Source organism: Topomyia yanbarensis, chromosome 3 (genome assembly GCF_030247195.1).
Source record: "Topomyia yanbarensis strain Yona2022 chromosome 3, ASM3024719v1, whole genome shotgun sequence".
NCBI lineage: Eukaryota > Metazoa > Arthropoda > Insecta > Diptera > Culicidae > Topomyia > Topomyia yanbarensis.
Window position 1 is genome coordinate 223,587,309 of NC_080672.1, and position 18,953 is coordinate 223,606,261.

Consider the following 18,953-nt stretch of genomic DNA (forward strand, 5'->3'; position numbering starts at 1 on the left):
GATGGGCCCATTAGATTGACATTTGTTGCCCCTGACACACGCAGGTTAAAGTAATGAGTAACAATAGCAACTACAAAGCGATACAGTTTGGCAATTATATGCCAAATGTTCCAGGATGCAACAATTCTAATTCGAGTCTATTGATCAAAAGCAGGCAAAAACCTCAAGCGGTGTGAACTTAGTAAACGGGGTAATTCTAAAAGATGCGACGAAATGTTGAATGATAAAAGGTCGAATATAGCAAATGATTGAAAATAACAAAGGTTCCAATGTTACTAAAGGTTTAATGAAACAAAAGTTTAAAATTTAAAAAACAGAATAATGTTTTCTCACCGTTATGACGCGTCACCTCGCCTAGTTTGGTGAGGTGAGAGCGAAAAAGCGATCACCGCAGTCACTTAGGTGACTATAGTCACCCAAGGTGACAGAAGTCACCTGGCAGAGCGATTCCAATAATCATTTTGAGTGACGACGGTCACCGTAAGATGGGAAAAAGTGACTAAATGCACGAAAAAGAATTATCTATGTTTAATTCCACAAATTATTTCTTCACTTTTAATCAAGATAAAATTTTCATTTTAAATCAAGGAATTTATTAAACTAAAATGGATTTTTGGGTTGGATCAACCAAAATATCTATTACATTAATCTTACAGGTTTTGTTATGTGTTTTTCGAAGATTAACCAAATTATTGTTTATTTCAAATAAATCAGTGATTGAAGCATAAACATGCGTCTGATTGATTCCAAAAGTCTTCCTGTATTAGTTCGACAATCCTTGCTGGATTGAAACAAAGAGATAAAAGTTTGTTCTAACTAATAAGAACGTTGTTTACACGTGCGACAAACAATCGAATTCTGAAGCGATCGAAAGTAATTTGTTTTTGATGCGTTACATCGAAAACAAAATCCCAAAGAAAATATACTCTCCAACGATTTGTTGGATTCAATAGCAACAAAGGTCAAGTTAGCATTACTGCCGGATTCGTTGAGTCGTTCGAAGTCGATATCAAGCGAGCATTTGACCGAGGAACTAACTGAGCAAAAGCATCCCGCGGAAGTAATGGTCTTACGCGAGTAGGCCGTCGCTATGCCGAAGGTTCTAAACATAACAAAATTCTTCAGTGGTAAGTTACTTATCATTTAGTCTTGCGCAATGAGTTGAGAACAATTTATTCATTTGAAGGTACAACGAATGCTACGAAAAATCTGCTGTTGGATTTTTCGACGCATCAAAGAATAGAACAGAGACGATCGCATCCATAGAGTCTTGCTTGCTTTCAACTTCATTTTATAGAATAACTCTGCAGAAGACACAGTTCTAGTAGTACGAGATATTCGTCAGGCTACAGCGACAGTGGCGATGTTTTTTCACGCTTAAATAGTCCTTATAGATGCTACTGAAATTGGCCCAGAATAAGTGAATTCTGCAGATGAACAGGAGACACTCGATAGTGTCACGGAAAATATACCGATTGTTACTACTGAAGTTGATGCGAATGTACCAGGTGAAGGAGCGATGGTTGAAATTATATGCCCTGCAACAAATATAATTACATTTTGCAACAAAATTGGTGTTGACTCAACATTTCAAAACCATTATTTTGAACGTTTCTTATATTTAAAACAACGAAATGTACAATTTGAATTGATAAAATAGTTTTTTTTTCATTTCAATGTTTGATATGTATTGATACAAATATTTGTATTGTTTAAAGCAACCAAACGGACTTATTGAAACAACAAATTTGTATTTTTGTTTCGATTGTTGTTATGATGAGATCAATAAAACATTTTTTTGATTCAACTTTTTTTCATGTTTGACTCAATAAATTATTCAGAGTTATTTCAACAATTGTTTTATTTAAATTAACAAACATTTTTTATTGAACACTGAACAATTTGATAAATTTGTTGTTTTAACCCTCATTTTATTCGACTTTAATAATTATTTTTCTGCGTGTGCTCACCTAAAAAATGTAGGTGATTAGAACCAAAAAGTGTTGCGTTTACTTTCAGATTTTTTTTTTTTGAATTTTCGGGTAACATTTCCTTTTGGATAATGGCAGTTGGGAGGTTTCTGAATGACGTAAATTGAAGATAGGCGTTTTTTTGAAATTCAAGAAGGCGGCTTATGGTTACAACCAAACACTTAAAACCACCGTTAATATAGGTTCCATTTGAAAGGTAGTGTTTATTAGAAGGCAAAAAATGATGATTGGAGCCATTTAAAAATCCAAGATGGTGGATTTCGATTATCACAAAACACTGAAAACCACCATCAGCATGGGTGTCATTTGCAAGGTAGTAATTAGTAGATGGCAAAAATTGATAATAGGGATCTTTAGGGGTGTGCGGGTTAAGGCATTTTCTGATGCATATTAGTACCGTGAGTTAATATCTCAGTCCTTTTTCAATTTTAGTCCAAAAACTATTGAAAAAACATGTTTTAGTTTGTTTCCTTTTAAGACAATAACACATCCAAACCCATGCGACTTGCACAACTCTATCCCAGTTAAACTCAGCCGGAAATGAACTGGATTTCCGGCTGGTTCCAGTTCGTATTCCGGCTCCAGTGACACAACCGATTCTAGTTAGAATCGGTTGTGTCACTGGAGCCGGAATACGAACTGGAACCAGCCGGAATTCCAGTTCATTTCCGGCTGAACTTTACTGGGATAGGTTGCGTTATCAGATCTACCATAGTTTGCAGATGAAACTTGGGATGGCAGGCTGCTAGCGGATTGCAAAAGTACCAGATCATGCCGTGTGGGGTGCTGACCCGGTTGACAATGAGGCGAACGAGATATTTGCAGTTACATCATTTAGTAGAACAACTGTCAGTTTGTTGGTTGAATTTAATTTGGTTTTTTTTTAATTTAAAAATCAGAAAAGAATAATTAAGGTTTAAGAATGATATGAGTGTACTCGTGAGGACACCCGCTATCAGTACATATGAAACACTGACATAATTTTTCCAAATTAAAGATCCCTATTGGCGCCATTTTGAGTTCCATCATGGCGACTTCCGGTTACTACAAAATATTGAAAACCATCATCAATATGGGTGTCAATTAAAATGTAGTGTTTAGTAGAAGGCAAAAATTAATGATTGGTGCCATTCCGAAATCCAAGATGGCGGCTTCCGGTTGCCACAAAACACTGAAAATCACACCCAAAATGGTAGGTAGTTATTAGAAGAAGGCGAAAATTGATGATTGGTTCCATTTGGAAAACCAAGATGGCCGCTTTCGGTTATCACAAAACACCGTAAACCACCATCAATATGGGTGTCATTGGAATGGTAGTAATTAGTAGAAGGCGAAAATTGACGATTGGAGCCATTTGAAATCCAAGATGGCGGCGTTCGATTACCACAAAACATCAAAAACCATTATCAATATGGTTGTGATTTGAAAGGTATTGATTAGTAGAAGCCAAAAATCGACGATTGGCGCCATTTTGAAATCTAAGACGATTGACTTGGCTTGTTTGATAGAGCCCATCAAACAAATTTTCATGCAAGAGGTGACAGAATGGGGTCAATGCACTGACAAAATCGGGGGTAGACTGAATCAGGCACAGACAATATCGGTGGCTGATAATATCGGATCTTCCCTATATTTCTAAGTACTTCGATAGTACCATTAAAAATAACTATGTTTCTAGAATCATCCATTTCGTAAACTAGCATTCGGTGAAATGGAAATCATCGTACTGACGCTCTTCCTTTTTTCAAATCATCTATCTATTGCTTTTAACCCTTTCATTCCCAAAGTTTTTCTAGTGCATGTAGGGTTTCAAAACTATTTTTCCTTGAAAACAGTGATGTTAAGAAACACGAATTCTTTTTTCATAAAGATAGGAGCTTCCCTCGCAGCACTAGAAGCTGCTCAATTTCTACCTTCTAATGGTCAATACAATTCCCCTAGAATATTCGATTTGAAACAGATTTTGCTTAGTGACCGCACCCCACAACCCATAATTCTGGAATCGGAAATCGGATCGAGATGAAATTTAATAGCCATTTACGGGGATAAAACACCTTTCATTTGAGACCAAGTTTGGTCGAATCTCCGAAAAACCAATGAGACTGTAATTCTAAATTTGGATACTTCCGCCGGGGCTTCCGGAACCGACGATGGTGGCCAATGTGACCAAAGAGACTTTGAATGGCTGTTAGTGACCTAGTACTACAAATCTAAGTAGATGTGGCACCAGTTTGAAAAAGTTTTCACCTTTATACATTCATTACAGAATTTTTTAAAATCAACATTTTCTGCGTGATCGTACTCTTCACTCTGTAACTCCAGAACCGGAAGTCAGATCCACTATAAATTCAATAGCAGATAGCAGCCTACAGGATGCACGTTTCATTTGAGACTAAGTTTATGAAAATCGGTTCAGCCATCTCTGAGAAAAGTGAGTGAGATTGTGGTCACATACACACAGAGAATTGACGGACTGAATCGAATGGTATATGTCACTCGAGCCTCCGGGTCTCCGTTGAAAAGACGGTTTTCAGAGCAGTTTTCTATTGAGAAAGGCAAAACGTAAATCGTACGAACAAGTTATAGCAAATAGTGGTACATTTAACACTTTTATAATGAGTGGCTCATGTCCCTTCAGATTTGACCGCACTTACCGCTTGATGACGTCCCAGTTTGATATTTCTTTTGAGTGGTTTGAGAAAACTGAGAAAACGAAAAACGTCAACGCAGGCCTGGATACGGTTAAAGAAATATAAACAAATTTTGGTAGCCTCGCATCGTTTTCCGGAGCAGTTGGATATGTAAGGATATTTATTATTTTAAATCTAGTCCTGTAATTTAATTCTATTAATCGAATCGTATATTTAAAGCATTGTCATCAATACCCCCAGGGTTGCAAAATTGATTCGGTCCTGTGACTCCGAATCTAAAGAATATGACGTGCGGCATCGAAGAATTTATTCCGTGCATTTTAGGTCGTCTTGTTTCAAACACCTATTAAATCTATCTAAAGGGAAAATGTTGCAAAATTACACAAACTAAAAATCTGACGCGTTTCGTTTTGCAGATGATGATCGAGTTGCACTTTTTGTTGCCAACGAACGGAAAACAAATAAATAATTGAAGAAATTTTTCTCCTCAAAATATTTGGTAAGTAAATAAGAACAGTTTTGCATGTAATATAAGTTGTTATCGTAGGCGTGGAAACGACATTTATTCACTATTACTTGTGGATACACTGGAAGGTAAACTAATGGCGTTTTCGTTTTTGACTCTGCACTACACCAGTGTAGTCGGTGCTACACTCATTCAAACCTTAGTGTAATCAGTCTATCTCTTTTTTGCACTACACCTGTGTAGCACCAAGAACAAACGAAAGCGCCATAAGACTAATTTAATTTCTACCACTTTTTATAGATTATTTCTGCTGCCGCTGCACTCCTTGCTGTCGTTCGATTCCGTTCACGTGGCTTCGACGTGCTGCCTCGTGGATCGGCAACTCGTTGGTAGCGAGCCGCGTGGCTTGTTTCGATATTCCACCTGTTGCTATGGGTCTTGGTTGCGTTTAGATGACCTCGCATCTGCGTGGTGACTTCAGGTATGGTTAAGACGATCGGTTGTGGTATAACGTATATATAATAACATTTTTTTCAGGAAACTATTCAGTCATGTCAAACTGAGGCTTCCAATAGTCAACACCGGTGAAACAACGTCATCTCGGTTATTGACTTCAGATACATCGAGAAATACGGAACATTTGAACAAGACTGTAGCTTACCCGAGCTCCGAGCCACTACAATTCCATTTGACTTTAGTCATACCGGCTGGAATATAATATAGAATTCTGGCTGTCTAAGAGACAAGTATTTTAATTGTGCATTCATTTTTTTTTGTTTTTTGTTGATGATTAATTCATTTCAAATATATTTGTAGCTGGGACTGTGGCCACATTTGCAATTATGGTGCCACTGACATATGAGCAAGCGTATGGGGGATAGACCACTAGTGAATAATTGTTCTTAAACCTGAGAGGTAACCACCCATATTGATGGTGGTTTTAAGTGTTTTGTTACTAGCCGCCATCTTGGATTTCAAAATGACGCCAATCATCAATTTTCACTTTCTACTAATTACTACCTTTCAAATAACCCTCATATTGATGGTGGTTTTCAGTGTTTTGTGGTAACCGGAAGGCGCCATCTTGGATTTCAAAATGGCACCAATCATCGATTTTTATCTTCTACTAATTACTACCTTTCAAATGACACCCATATTGATGGTGATTTTTAGAGTTTTGTAGTAACCGGAAACCGCCATCTTGGATTTCAAAATGGCACCAATCATCAATCTTTGCCTCCTACTAATTACTAACTTTCAAACGACACCCATATTGATGACGGTTTTCAGTGTTTTATGGTAACAGGAAGCCGCCATCTTGGATTTCAAAATGGCGCCAATCATCAATTTTCGCCTTCTAACAATTACTACCTTTCAAATGACCCTCATATTGATGGTGGTTTTCAGTATTTTGTGGTAACCGGAAGCCGCCATCTTGGATTTCAAAATGGCACCAATCATCGATTTTTATCTTCTACTAATTACTACTTTTCAAATGACCCTCATATTGATGGTGGTTTTTAGTGTTTTGTGGTAACCGGAAGCCGCCATCTTGGATTTCAAAATGGCACCAATCATCGATTTTTATCTTCTACTAATTACTACTTTTCAAATGACACCCATATTGATGGTGATTTTTAGTGTTTTGTGGTAACCGGAAACCGCCATCTTGGATTTCAAAATGGCACCAATCATCAATTTTTGCCTTCTACTAATTACTAACTTTCAAACGACACCCATATTGATGACGATTTTCAGTGTTTTGGATTTCAAAATGGCGCCAATCATCAATTTTCGCCTTCTAACAATTACTACCTTTCAAATGACCCTCATATTGATGGTGGTTTTCAGTGTTTTGTGGTAACCGGAAGCCGCCATCTTGGATTTCAAAATGGCGTCAATCGTCAATTTTCGCCTTCTAACAATTACTACTTTTCAAATGACCATCATATTGATGGTGGTTTTCAGTGTTTTGTGGTAACCGGAAGCCGCCATCTTGGATTTCAAAATGGCACCAATCATCGATTTTTATCTTCTACTAATTACTACCTTTCAAATGACACCCATATTGATGGTGGTTTTAAGTGTTTTGTGGTAACGGGAAGCCGCCATCTTGGATTTCAAAATGGCGCCAATCATCAATTTTCGCCTTCTACTAATTACTACCTTTCAAACGACACCCATATTGATGGTGATTTTCAGTGTTTTATGGTAACCGGAAGCCGCCATCTTGGATTTCAAAATGGCGTCAATCGTCAATTTTCGTCTTCTACTAATTATTACCGTTTAAATGATAGCCATAATTATTACCGTTTAAATGATAGGTGGTTTTCAGTGTTTTGTGGTAACCGGAAGCCGCCATTTTGGATTTCATAATGGCACCAATCATCAATTTTTGCCTTCAACTAATCAATACCTTTCAAATGACACCAATATTTATGGTAGTTTCAAGTGTTTTGTGGTAACCGGAAGCCGCCATTTTGGATTTTAAAATGGCACCAATCATCAATTTTCGCCTTCTAACAATTACTACCTTTCAAATGACCCTCATATTGATGGTGGTTTTCAGTGTTTTGTGGTAACCGGAAGCCGCCATCTTGGATTTCAAAATGGCACTAATCATCGATTTTTATCTTCTACTAATTACTACCTTGTTAGCAGAGTGTAGTTGTGTGAGAAAACCGGGTAGGGTCTTCACCACACTTCAACGAACCTGTAAAAGGGTTTTCTTTCATAAATCATAAATAATACCGCAACCCAGAAACAGTTCAAATAATATGCCTTTCGCATTCTTTATTTGACCATTCTTTAGTATCGGTATGATCGACTCAAAGTACCTTCGAGTTTAGAGTTACATTACATTGTATGAGTCGCCTATGTCTTTATTCTACTCCCTAGTTCGACAGCGATGGATACTCATCACTTTACTACCTTCCCTACTCAGAGCGTCGGCATCGTCCGAACTAATGGCTAAAGCTTTCTCTCTCGCAATATTGCTCTCTTGTGGTATCCCGAGTGTACAGGTGTACAGAATAAACATAGTAATGATGAATTGATATTACATACCGAAAATTGATTTTCCAACACTTCCTCTCAATTTATCATTCCTAAACTGCTAACTAATTTGCAAAATCGAGTTTTATATAATGGTTTAGTAAACAAATCTGCAATCTGATCTTCACTTTTAATGTATTCCAGTATCATTTTCTTCTCTTTAATCAGATTTCTCATATACATATATTTAATATCGATGTGTTTGCTTCTTTGATGTTCTCTTGGCTCTCCTGCTATTCTAATACAGGGTATGTTGTCCTCGTATATAGTGAACGGGACAAATTGTATCCCAACTTCACGCAATATACCCGACATCCATACACCTTCTTTAGAAGCATAGCAAAGCGAAACCAACTCAGCCTCTGTAGACGAAAGTGTCACGAGCTGTTGCCTCTTGCTGCTCCAGGACACGATGTTTCCGTACACCGTAAAAGCATATCCCGAATTAGACCGACGTTCCTCAACGTCATTCGCGAAGTCAGCATCCGCATAACCCTTAAGTGGCACGTCGTCTTTATCTTGATGATATAGCAAACGAAAAGATATCGTCCCTTTAAGGTATCGAAGAATCCTCTTCAACCCAATCCAGTGTTCCTCACTTGGACAGCTCTGAAATTGACTCAAAATATTTACAGCAATTGTTATATCAGGTCTAGACATCAGGGATAAATACTGCAAACAACCCAGAAGTTCCTTATACGGTTCATTAGTTAAGTTTCCTGATTTCACCCATTTACAATTTGCATCCATAGGGGTGGCAACTGGTTTACAATCTGTCATTCCAAATCTGTTCAATATTTTGGCAATGTAAGTCGATTGAAATAATTCTAATGATCCCTTTTCAATATTTCGTGTACATTCCAGCCCTAAGAAAGTTTTCAACTGTCCCAAATCCTTCATTTTAAATATTTTAGAAAGATTGTTTTTAATCCAATGGACATTCTCGGTATTACATCCAAAAATAAGAATATCGTCAACGTATAATACAATGAATAACCCTTTTTCAAAACAAGCATACAGGCAAGTATCACTGTTCAGCTGTTTGAAACCCAACTTAGAAATAGTTTCAGTGAAATGATGATTCCAACTTCTACCCGCTTGTTTTAAACCATACAAACTCTTGTTTAGTTTGCAAATTCTTGTATTTTCATTCTTGGTTCGAGGTAAATTCATAAATATTTCTTCTTCCAAATTCCCATATAGGAAGGCAGTTTTTACGTCCATTTGATGAATTAACCACTTTTTCTTCACAGCAATTGCCAGCATAGTCCTAACCGTGGTCATTTTCGCAACTGGCGCAAAGGTTTCCGAATAATCTAACCCTGGCCTCTGTGAGCAACCTTTGGCAACAAGTCGAGCTTTGTACCGTGGTAAACCACCTTCATTTTTGATGCCGAACACCCACATGGAATTGATAGTTTTTCTTCCCTTAGGAAGCCCACTAACCAATGTCCACGTGTTGTTATCATCCAAAGCCATAAGCTCTTCATTCATTGCTTGTTCCCACTTGTGCCAATCGTCGCGTTGCATTAATTCATCAATTCGTTGTGGTACCTCTTCAGAATTATGAGACATAACAAAACTAGTTTCAAAATTATTCAGCCATGCTGGGGTTCTCGTGTTTCTTTGACTTCGGCGTCTCTCATCAATAGCTATATCTTCGAGGTCATTAGAAACATTCTCGGTGTCCACAAATTCATCTTCACTATCAGAAGCATTAGCTGATTCAATCTGAGGGTCTATTAATTCTTGTTCATTTTCTATTTCGCATTCTGTTAAAATTTCTTTCTCGTGAAATTCAACTTGCTTGCGTTCCTCGTCAATAAAACTTCGGAAATAGAAATTATTTTCATCGAATTTTACGTCTCGTGAAATTATTATTTTCCCTTCGTCTTCGTCCCATAGTCTATATCCATTTGGTGCGTACCCAACCATAGTAAGAACTTTACTTCGTTTGTCTAATTTCGTCCGATGTTCTTTATTAACGTGTGCATAAGCTAAACAACCAAATACTTTGAGCTTACTTACATCGGGCTTACTTCCAAACCACATTTCATACGGTGTTTTCAACACCTTCAACGCACTTGTTGGACTACGATTTAGTGTATAGCATGAAGCATATAATGCTTCCCCCCACAAACTCATTGGTGCATTACTTTCATGTAAAATGGTTCTTACTTTTTCCATTAGGCTTCGGTTCATTCTCTCGCTTACCCCATTTTGTTGAGGTGTATACGGAGCGGTAGGTATCATTTGTATTCCTCTTCCTCGACAGAAGGCCAAAAATTCTTTACCATAATACTCGCCTCCGTTATCAGACCTCAGTTTAGAAATACGAAGAGAGAAATGAGAATTAGCAATAGCCTCAAATTCTTTAAATTTTTCAAGAACTTCACTTTTTTGACTCAACAAGTAGACCATGACAAAATGTGTGAAATCATCTGTGAAAGTAACAAAATACCTGTAACCATCATGTGTCACTTCAGGCAATTTACCACAAACATCGGAATGAACTAGTTCTAATGGCCTTGATGATCGTATTCTTGGATCAATGTTAAATTTTTCTCGCGTTTGTTTCCCAAAAATGCATGAATTGCATCCAAACGGGCTCGCAATCATGGAAGATGGTACTAGATTCAACCTCTCAACCATATTGTCTCTTACCAGTCTGGATAAACTTTGCATTCCCAAGTGTCCAAAACGAGCATGCCATAATTCAGTTTCATTCAATCCTTTACCTGTTAATGCTTTACCAATATTTTGAACTAAAAACAGTTCCAAAATATAGAGACCATTTACCTTTTTACCTGTGATAATAACATGACCTGTCTCATCAAGTATTTCCACCATATCATTCCTGAAAACAACTGATTTTCCAGTAGATTCAATACGAGAAACTGATAGGAGATTTGAGCTTAATTCCGGAATGAAAAGCACGTCGTAAATATCAACCTTACGCATTTTATTGGTCCTCAAACAACAGTTTCCCTGTCTCTTACCAATGATACCGGTACCAGTTTTAGCGGTATCAATTTTTAGTTCCTGGCAGTCCCACATCTCGTTGAACGCTCTTATGTCTTTAAACATATGTTGAGTAGCGCCGGAATCCATCACCACTGGAATAAACGTTGTCGATTGAACGGGAAATTTTCGTGAGTCCATACAGAAAACTCGAGAGTCCTGCACAAAATCGTCGTTCAGCCTTTTTAATGGCACTCGTACCATGAAGCTACCATTCTGACGTGTGACTAACGCTACATCCCGATGCTTTCCATCCGCGTGCATCTCTACCTGAGGCTTATCCTGCTGCTTTTTATTCCTCCACTGTCGACAAAAACGTTGTTTGTGGCCTGGCTTACCACAATGGAAGCAAACAAGTTGTTTCTTCTGTGGTTTTTGCGTTGGCTGCTTGCCGTTCCCAACCATCGCCACTTGTCGATCGAAATTTTGTCCGCTCGCACCAGAATTCTCCGCGTCCAGAAAAATGCGTCTTATCTGATCAAGCGACATCTTCTCTATGTCGTCCTTTCTCACAACCGACAACGCTCCGAGAATATGTTGATATCTCTCCGGTATGGCAACCAGTAGTGTATTTAACTGCTCAATACTGGTAACAGTTTCTCCCATACACTCAAGTTGTCGAACAATCTCTTCGTGAGAAGCAAAAAGCTCTTTGAGAGATTTAAATCTCTGCGTCTTGAGCGTGTACAATCTTGTTCGCAGCCCAAGCATGGCTACCGCACCTTGCTTCTGGTAAACTTGATCCAACCGAGTCATGATTTCTCTTGCATATTTACAATGCAGCACATGCCCCATCGGTTCATCATCTAGTGCCAGCCAAAGCTCATTAACAGCAGCGTCGTCATCTTTCAGACGTTTTGCCAGTTTCTCTTTCCTTTCAGCTTCCTGTTCGGCTGAAGCCCCTACTGCCGCTTCAAAATATTCTTCTTCCTCGGGAGTTTTCTCGAGGGCATGCAACAAACCTTCATGCTTGAAGTGTTGCTCCATCCTCTTTCGCCAAAGAGGGAAAGATTTTTCGTCTCCTTTGAATACCGGAACGATTACTCTTTTCAATCGGTTGTCCATAATTGAAGATATGTCAATACCTGGAAACCTTACAAATGTTAGAAATTAAATAATTTCCCCTTCTTTCAACATAGAGCACTAGCTGTGTAGACAATATTCGGAGCTTTGCCCCACAGACAAAACAGATCTCTGTCTGAGCAAATGCAACGAAAAGTCACTCCACAAAAAGCCTCTGAACCCAACAAAAATAATCGAGAATAATTGTTCCGCAGAAAGGGTGGTCTCCGCCTGAACAATTCTCAATTCTTCCAAAGCAATTATCTGTTAGGACAATTTACTCTGGGCCCATAACCTGTTAGCAGAGTGTAGTTGTGTGAGAAAACCGGGTAGGGTCTTCACCACACTTCAACGAACCTGTAAAAGGGTTTTCTTTCATAAATCATAAATAATACCGCAACCCAGAAACAGTTCAAATAATATGCCTTTCGCATTCTTTATTTGACCATTCTTTAGTATCGGTATGATCGACTCAAAGTACCTTCGAGTTTAGAGTTACATTACATTGTATGAGTCGCCTATGTCTTTATTCTACTCCCTAGTTCGACAGCGATGGATACTCATCACTTTACTACCTTCCCTACTCAGAGCGTCGGCATCGTCCGAACTAATGGCTAAAGCTTTCTCTCTCGCAATATTGCTCTCTTGTGGTATCCCGAGTGTACAGGTGTACAGAATAAACATAGTAATGATGAATTGATATTACATACCGAAAATTGATTTTCCAACATACCTTTCAAACGACACCCATATTGATGGTGATTTTCAGTGTTTTATCGTAACCGGAAGCCGCCATCTTGGATTTCAAAATGGCGTCAATCATCAATTTTCGCCTTCTAACAATTACTACCTTTCAAATGACCATCATATTGATGGTGGTTTTCAGTGTTTTGTGGTAACCGGAAGCCGCCATCTTGGATTTCAAAATGGCACTAATCATCGATTTTTATCTTCTACTAATTACTACCTTTCAAATGACACCCATATTGATGGTGGTTTTAAGTGTTTTGTGGTAACGGGAAGCCGCCATCTTGGATTTCAAAATGGCGTCAATCGTCAATTTTCGCCTTCTAACAATTACTACTTTTCAAATGACCATCATATTGATGGTGGTTTTCAGTGTTTTGTGGTAACCGGAAGCCGCCATCTTGGATTTCAAAATGGCACCAATCATCGATTTTTATCTTCTACTAATTACTACCTTTCAAATGACACCCATATTGATGGTGGTTTTAAGTGTTTTGTGGTAACGGGAAGCCGCCATCTTGGATTTCAAAATGGCGCCAATCATCAATTTTCGCCTTCTACTAATTACTACCTTTCAAACGACACCCATATTGATGGTGATTTTCAGTGTTTTATGGTAACCGGAAGCCGCCATCTTGGATTTCAAAATGGCGTCAATCGTCAATTTTCGTCTTCTACTAATTATTACCGTTTAAATGATAGCCATAATTATTACCGTTTAAATGATAGGTGGTTTTCAGTGTTTTGTGGTAACCGGAAGCCGCCATTTTGGATTTCATAATGGCACCAATCATCAATTTTTGCCTTCAACTAATCAATACCTTTCAAATGACACCAATATTTATGGTAGTTTCAAGTGTTTTGTGGTAACCGGAAGCCGCCATTTTGGATTTTAAAATGGCACCAATCATCAATTTTCGCCTTCAACTAATCAATACCTTTCAAATGACACCCATATTTATGGTAGTTTCAAGTGTTTTGTGGTAACAATAATATATATTGGAAGCCTATATTTTGGGTTATCCGAACGTTACAGAAATTTTGGGTTATCCGCTCGTTATAAATTTTGGGTTATCCGCTCTTTACTCAAATTTTGGGTTATCCGCTCAGTACTCAAATTTCCAGTTATCCGCTCAGTACTCAAATTTTGGGTTATCCGCTCAGTACTCAAATGTTGGGTTATCCGCTCGTTACTCAAATTTTGGATGATTTCATCGTTACTTAAACTTTGGGTTACCCGCTCTGTACCCAACGCTTGGGTTATCTGTAACCCAAACTTTGGGTAGTCCTCATACTACCCAAAATTTAAGTTCAAAGCTTGTTCCCCAAAAGCGAGGACATGCACTTTAGTCCATTTTGGGTAGGATTCTACCCAAAATTAGGTAACGGCCGGTAAGCGTGCGAATTGGTCCAACGAACGTCCTTCATTGGACGATTTTGAAACCAACCGTTCTTAGAGGGGTGAAACTTATTCGCTCGACGCGCCAACTAGATTTCATTATTGGTACCAGTCAAATGATGACGAAAATGTTTTCTTGCATTGATGACATAGGATGGTTGTTCTATTTAAATTGTTTAAGATAAACATTACATAGTTTCACAAAAAGTTTAATTACGCATGATAAGAAAAAAACTCGTTAATTCGTTTGACATATGAACGTTCAGTCGAGCTCAATATTTTATTACGAACTGTTGAAATCCGGAATTATTTTTGCATTGTTGAGGTTAGGTTGGTTGTTTTAGATAGGAAAATGTTCGCCTAGAAATTGGATTTATCAGTGGATAACTTCGACTATCAACAGCTGCAATCTTTAATCCAGTGATTTCCATCCACTATCGTGTTTTATAGCGAGATTTCAATCTCTGAATTTCATTTTAGTATAAACTGAAACCGGAGGAACGAATTCTTAGTGATGTAACATGAAATTAACCATCTAGATATTTTTCAGAGGTAGGAAACATATTTTCTTCCTCAATATTACTTTTTAATCGAAGAAAAAACATTCAGTTATTATATTGATTGAATCTATAAAATACAAAATGTACTTTCCAATGTGTTTTGACAGATGAAAATAAAAACATCATCATTGCACTATCGTGCCGTCTGGCGGTTGACATCCAGCGTTAGATCGCGAATTACACGCAGAAGAATCAGGCCTGTTTGAATCAACAAAACGTTTAGTTAAATCAAAAACGCGGCGAATGACTGTTTCTAACTGAAACAGGCGTTTTTTGAAAGCATGTATTTGGTTTAGTTCAACAAATACTTCTGTTTACATTTTAAATAGAAACATTGTTGAATCAAAATAAAATTTGTTAGCTCTAACTGATCCCTTTGTTAAAAACCAACAGAATCTTTATTTAATTTCAACTAAATTTGAGTTGTTCTCTCTTGTGGTTAATACAAAAAATTTGTTTTTGTTTCTTCAAACTTGTTTGTTCGTTTAAACTTACCATGATTTTGTTGTTTCAAACGAAATATTTGTTGAAACTACAGAAAAGACAACAAATGAATTAGTTGGTAATTTCAACCAACAGTATTGATTGAAGCAAACCTAAATCTTGTTTGTCACTATATCAAACAGAAAAATTGTTATTTAAAACCAAAATTTGTTTATTTTTACTATTTTTTTTTCTGCGTGTAGAACCTTTATTGCCCATTGGGCGTCTTGTTCGTAATGATTTTTTTATGTGATGGTTGTTCATATGTAGGGGAAAGGGGGTAACAGTGAAACACATTTTTTCTACGATTTGAATTTGATGATAATACATGATATTTGGGTAGCCAAAAGCGGTACGTAGTACCACTCTATTATTAAGTAATACATACATTTTTCCAACTGGTCAAACTCACGGGAAATAATTTTTTCTGGGTAATAAACAGCCGGTGGTAAAATGTACCATTGTGCCTCATGGGTAGGAACTATGAAACACGACGTCATCTATAGTGAAATATGCTATTTGTAAATTCTGTTCTTTTGTTTTGACGAAGAATTATCCTAGCGCTTCGAATTAAAGTTATATTGAGGCGAAAATAGATCTTTCTTGTTAGACCCTAAGAGAAGAGAAGACAATCGCGTAGCCAATTTGATCCACTCCTAACCTCAATATTGAACCAGCTTCTGATTGGTCGTTTTGCCAGTCAAGAGCGTTCATAATATTTTCAAACGGGATGAAAAACAGTGCTGCTGAATTTATTTTGGCTACTTTCCATACACATGAACATTTCATGCAAATTGAATAAATACCCTGAATGAACTACGTGTATTGTTAAGAGAGACGCGAATAAACATAAAATTCAATTTTTAAATGCAGCTAGTATTATGAATTCTTGACAGAGAGTCGATATTTGAGGTACAATTATTTTCAGCAATTGTGAAAAACATGCAAATGGAATCTGGCAATGATGGATGCTTGTTGTCTTTGGAATTACGACAGGGCCTGGTAGATAAAATTAAGAAGAGCAAGAAGCCTGTTGTTGTCTCTTCTCTTGGGTTAGACCTAACCCCCACTTTTTAAATTTTCTTTCGATAGGTATCACATTTCTAAGAACATTTCGGCTAAAACAAGATTTTAAGAACCTTCCCTAATTTTTTTATGATTTTTATAAAATTGAGTAGTTTATGTCGTTTCTGCTTACGTTATATGACAGGGTGTGCTTTTCCATATTTTAAACATCTTGCGGCAATATACATGAAACTAGAGCTTCCCCAAGTAACCAATAAGCATGCTGAATGCGTCTTAACGGCTACTTGATAAGCACTTAAGTCGTTTTAAATGCTATTTAAAAGTCGCTTTTGGCAAAATATACGGCAAATCTTTATGACGAAAGCCGGATAGGAATCAGTTATAAACTTAGAACGGAAAACTAGGAGTAGGCAGGCTCATATGGACATGATCGAATGGAATGTGAAGAATCCTTTGCCTTCTGTTAAGTAGGAGTTAGGTGTTGTACCCAAGTCTACCGCATGATCATTGATAGAACATAAATCATCATCATGTTTTACCGCCGATTTATGTCCTCTCTCATGATGTTTACAACGGTATCAGCATGTGACAAACGAGCTTGTTTCGTAAATAAGTTTTTTACGCGGAGAGATTTTTCTTGGTAAACGTCACATTGCCGAAAATTTTCATGAAGCTAACCATAATGAAAATTTTCATGAAGCTAACCATAATGACCATTCGCAACCGAAAGTGTACCGAGAAACAAGTGCTTTTTGTTCTCTCCGGTGTGGTTTAGTTTTTTCGGTAGTACGAAGATGCTTGCTGTGTCAGAGGCTGCAGTAAAGCATTGCTAATAAGCAGTCCCGCGTGTGATAATTATTACCTGCGATATCGGTGAAGGTAGTGCAGTGAAGTGCGTTACTAAACATTTTTCTTGCCTGAAAGACGGCTTTGTTTAGACGAGCTATATCAGCTCTACTGTGTGAAGGTCACGCGGGTGACGGATAAAACAAACGAAGGATCAATTCACCTACCTGCTCGTCAGGAACCAACTGGTGAAGTGTTTCGTTTTTTACTTTTCTTATCGATTTTTTTATTATTGTTTTTGATTTTTTATTTTGATTTAAATTAAATAGTGCGGTCGAGCGTGTTGCTCCCGCAACAAAATGGAACAAACAGAAGGATCACCCTCCGATGACGAATATTATGGGGAAGAAGAACATATATCTGATACTGAGACAGATAATGTTATGGTCGATCCACTTCCCCCACTTTCCCCCAATGTCTCACAGCCCCCCCGAGTCAAGGTTTACCAGGAAGGATCCGCTGGTCCTTGGGTGGTACACTTTCGGCCCAAAAATAAACCGTTAAACAGCATAACTGTTGCACGGGAGCTGACAAAACGTTACTCGGCCGTAACCGAGATTAAAAAGGTTCAGTCAGATAAACAGCGCGTAGTCGTTACTGACTTGAAACAGGCCAATGATATCGTTAGCAATAGCCTCTTTACGCTGGAGTATCGCGTCTACATCCCTTCACGTGATGTGGAGATCGACGGTGTGGTAAGTGATGCGGGTCTAACTGTCGATGATTTGATGAATGATGGGGCTGGCCGCTTTAAGGACCCTAACCTTCAATCAGTTAAGATTTTGGAGTGCAAGCAATTGCACTCAAAGTCCATCGAAGATGGGAATTACTATCCATCAGACTCGTTTCGCGTAACCTTCGCCGGATCTGCACTTCCGAGCTACGTTGAAGTGGGAGGAGCTCGTCTACCTGTACGCCTGTTTGTACCGCGGGTCATGAATTGTTCCAATTGCAAGCAGCTAGGTCACACGGCCACCTACTGTAGCAACAAGCAACGGTGCGGTAAATGTGGGGAACGCCATGCGGATGATACTTGCAGTAGCCCCGCTGAGAAGTGTGTTTACTGTGGGGAGAATCCGCATGCAGGCCCAACGTACAAACTTCGCGCGGATAAACTGAAGCGATCCGCCAAAGATCGCTCCAGACGCTCTTACGCAGAAATGCTTAAAAGAGCTGTTCCACTTATCTCCGAAAACCCATTCGCTCTCTTGCCAACTGACGATAACGCCTCTAACGACCCTTGCGAGGGGCATTCTTTGGCTCCGCTTGGAAACTCTAGGAAAAGACCTAATCAAAACTTACCTGAACTTCCTCGTAAGGGTCCTAGGTTGTCCCAAACAAGGGTACAAAATAAAAATAAGTCATCAACTGGAAGTGCTAGTACAAATCCGAAAATAATACCTCCTGGTTTTGGGAAATTGAGATACAACCAGGAGTTCCCAGCACTCCCCGGGGCACCAAAAATCCCAAGTGCTTCAATTTTACAGTCAGAAACTCAACCTAAAACGGGATTCCTTAAATTTTCTGACATTGTGGACTGGATATTCACAGCTTTCAACATTACCGATCCTATGAAAAGCTTGCTGGTTGCTATTCTACCAACAGTAAGAACATTTTTAAAACAGTTGACTGAACAATGGCCTCTCC

General features: G+C 38.2%; 1 protein-coding gene across 1 annotated transcript in view; it reads right to left on the bottom strand.

The window, feature by feature from the left end:
* Positions 1–15,989, bottom strand: part of LOC131687829 (uridine-cytidine kinase-like 1) — a 521,941-nt gene extending 505,952 nt beyond the window's left edge. Inside the window, exon 1 of the mRNA XM_058971920.1 lies at positions 15,823–15,989. The gene's annotated coding sequence lies outside the window, so the exon portion shown is untranslated. The remainder of the gene's footprint in view (positions 1–15,822) is intronic.
* Between the last annotated feature and the right edge of the window lie 2,964 nt (positions 15,990–18,953).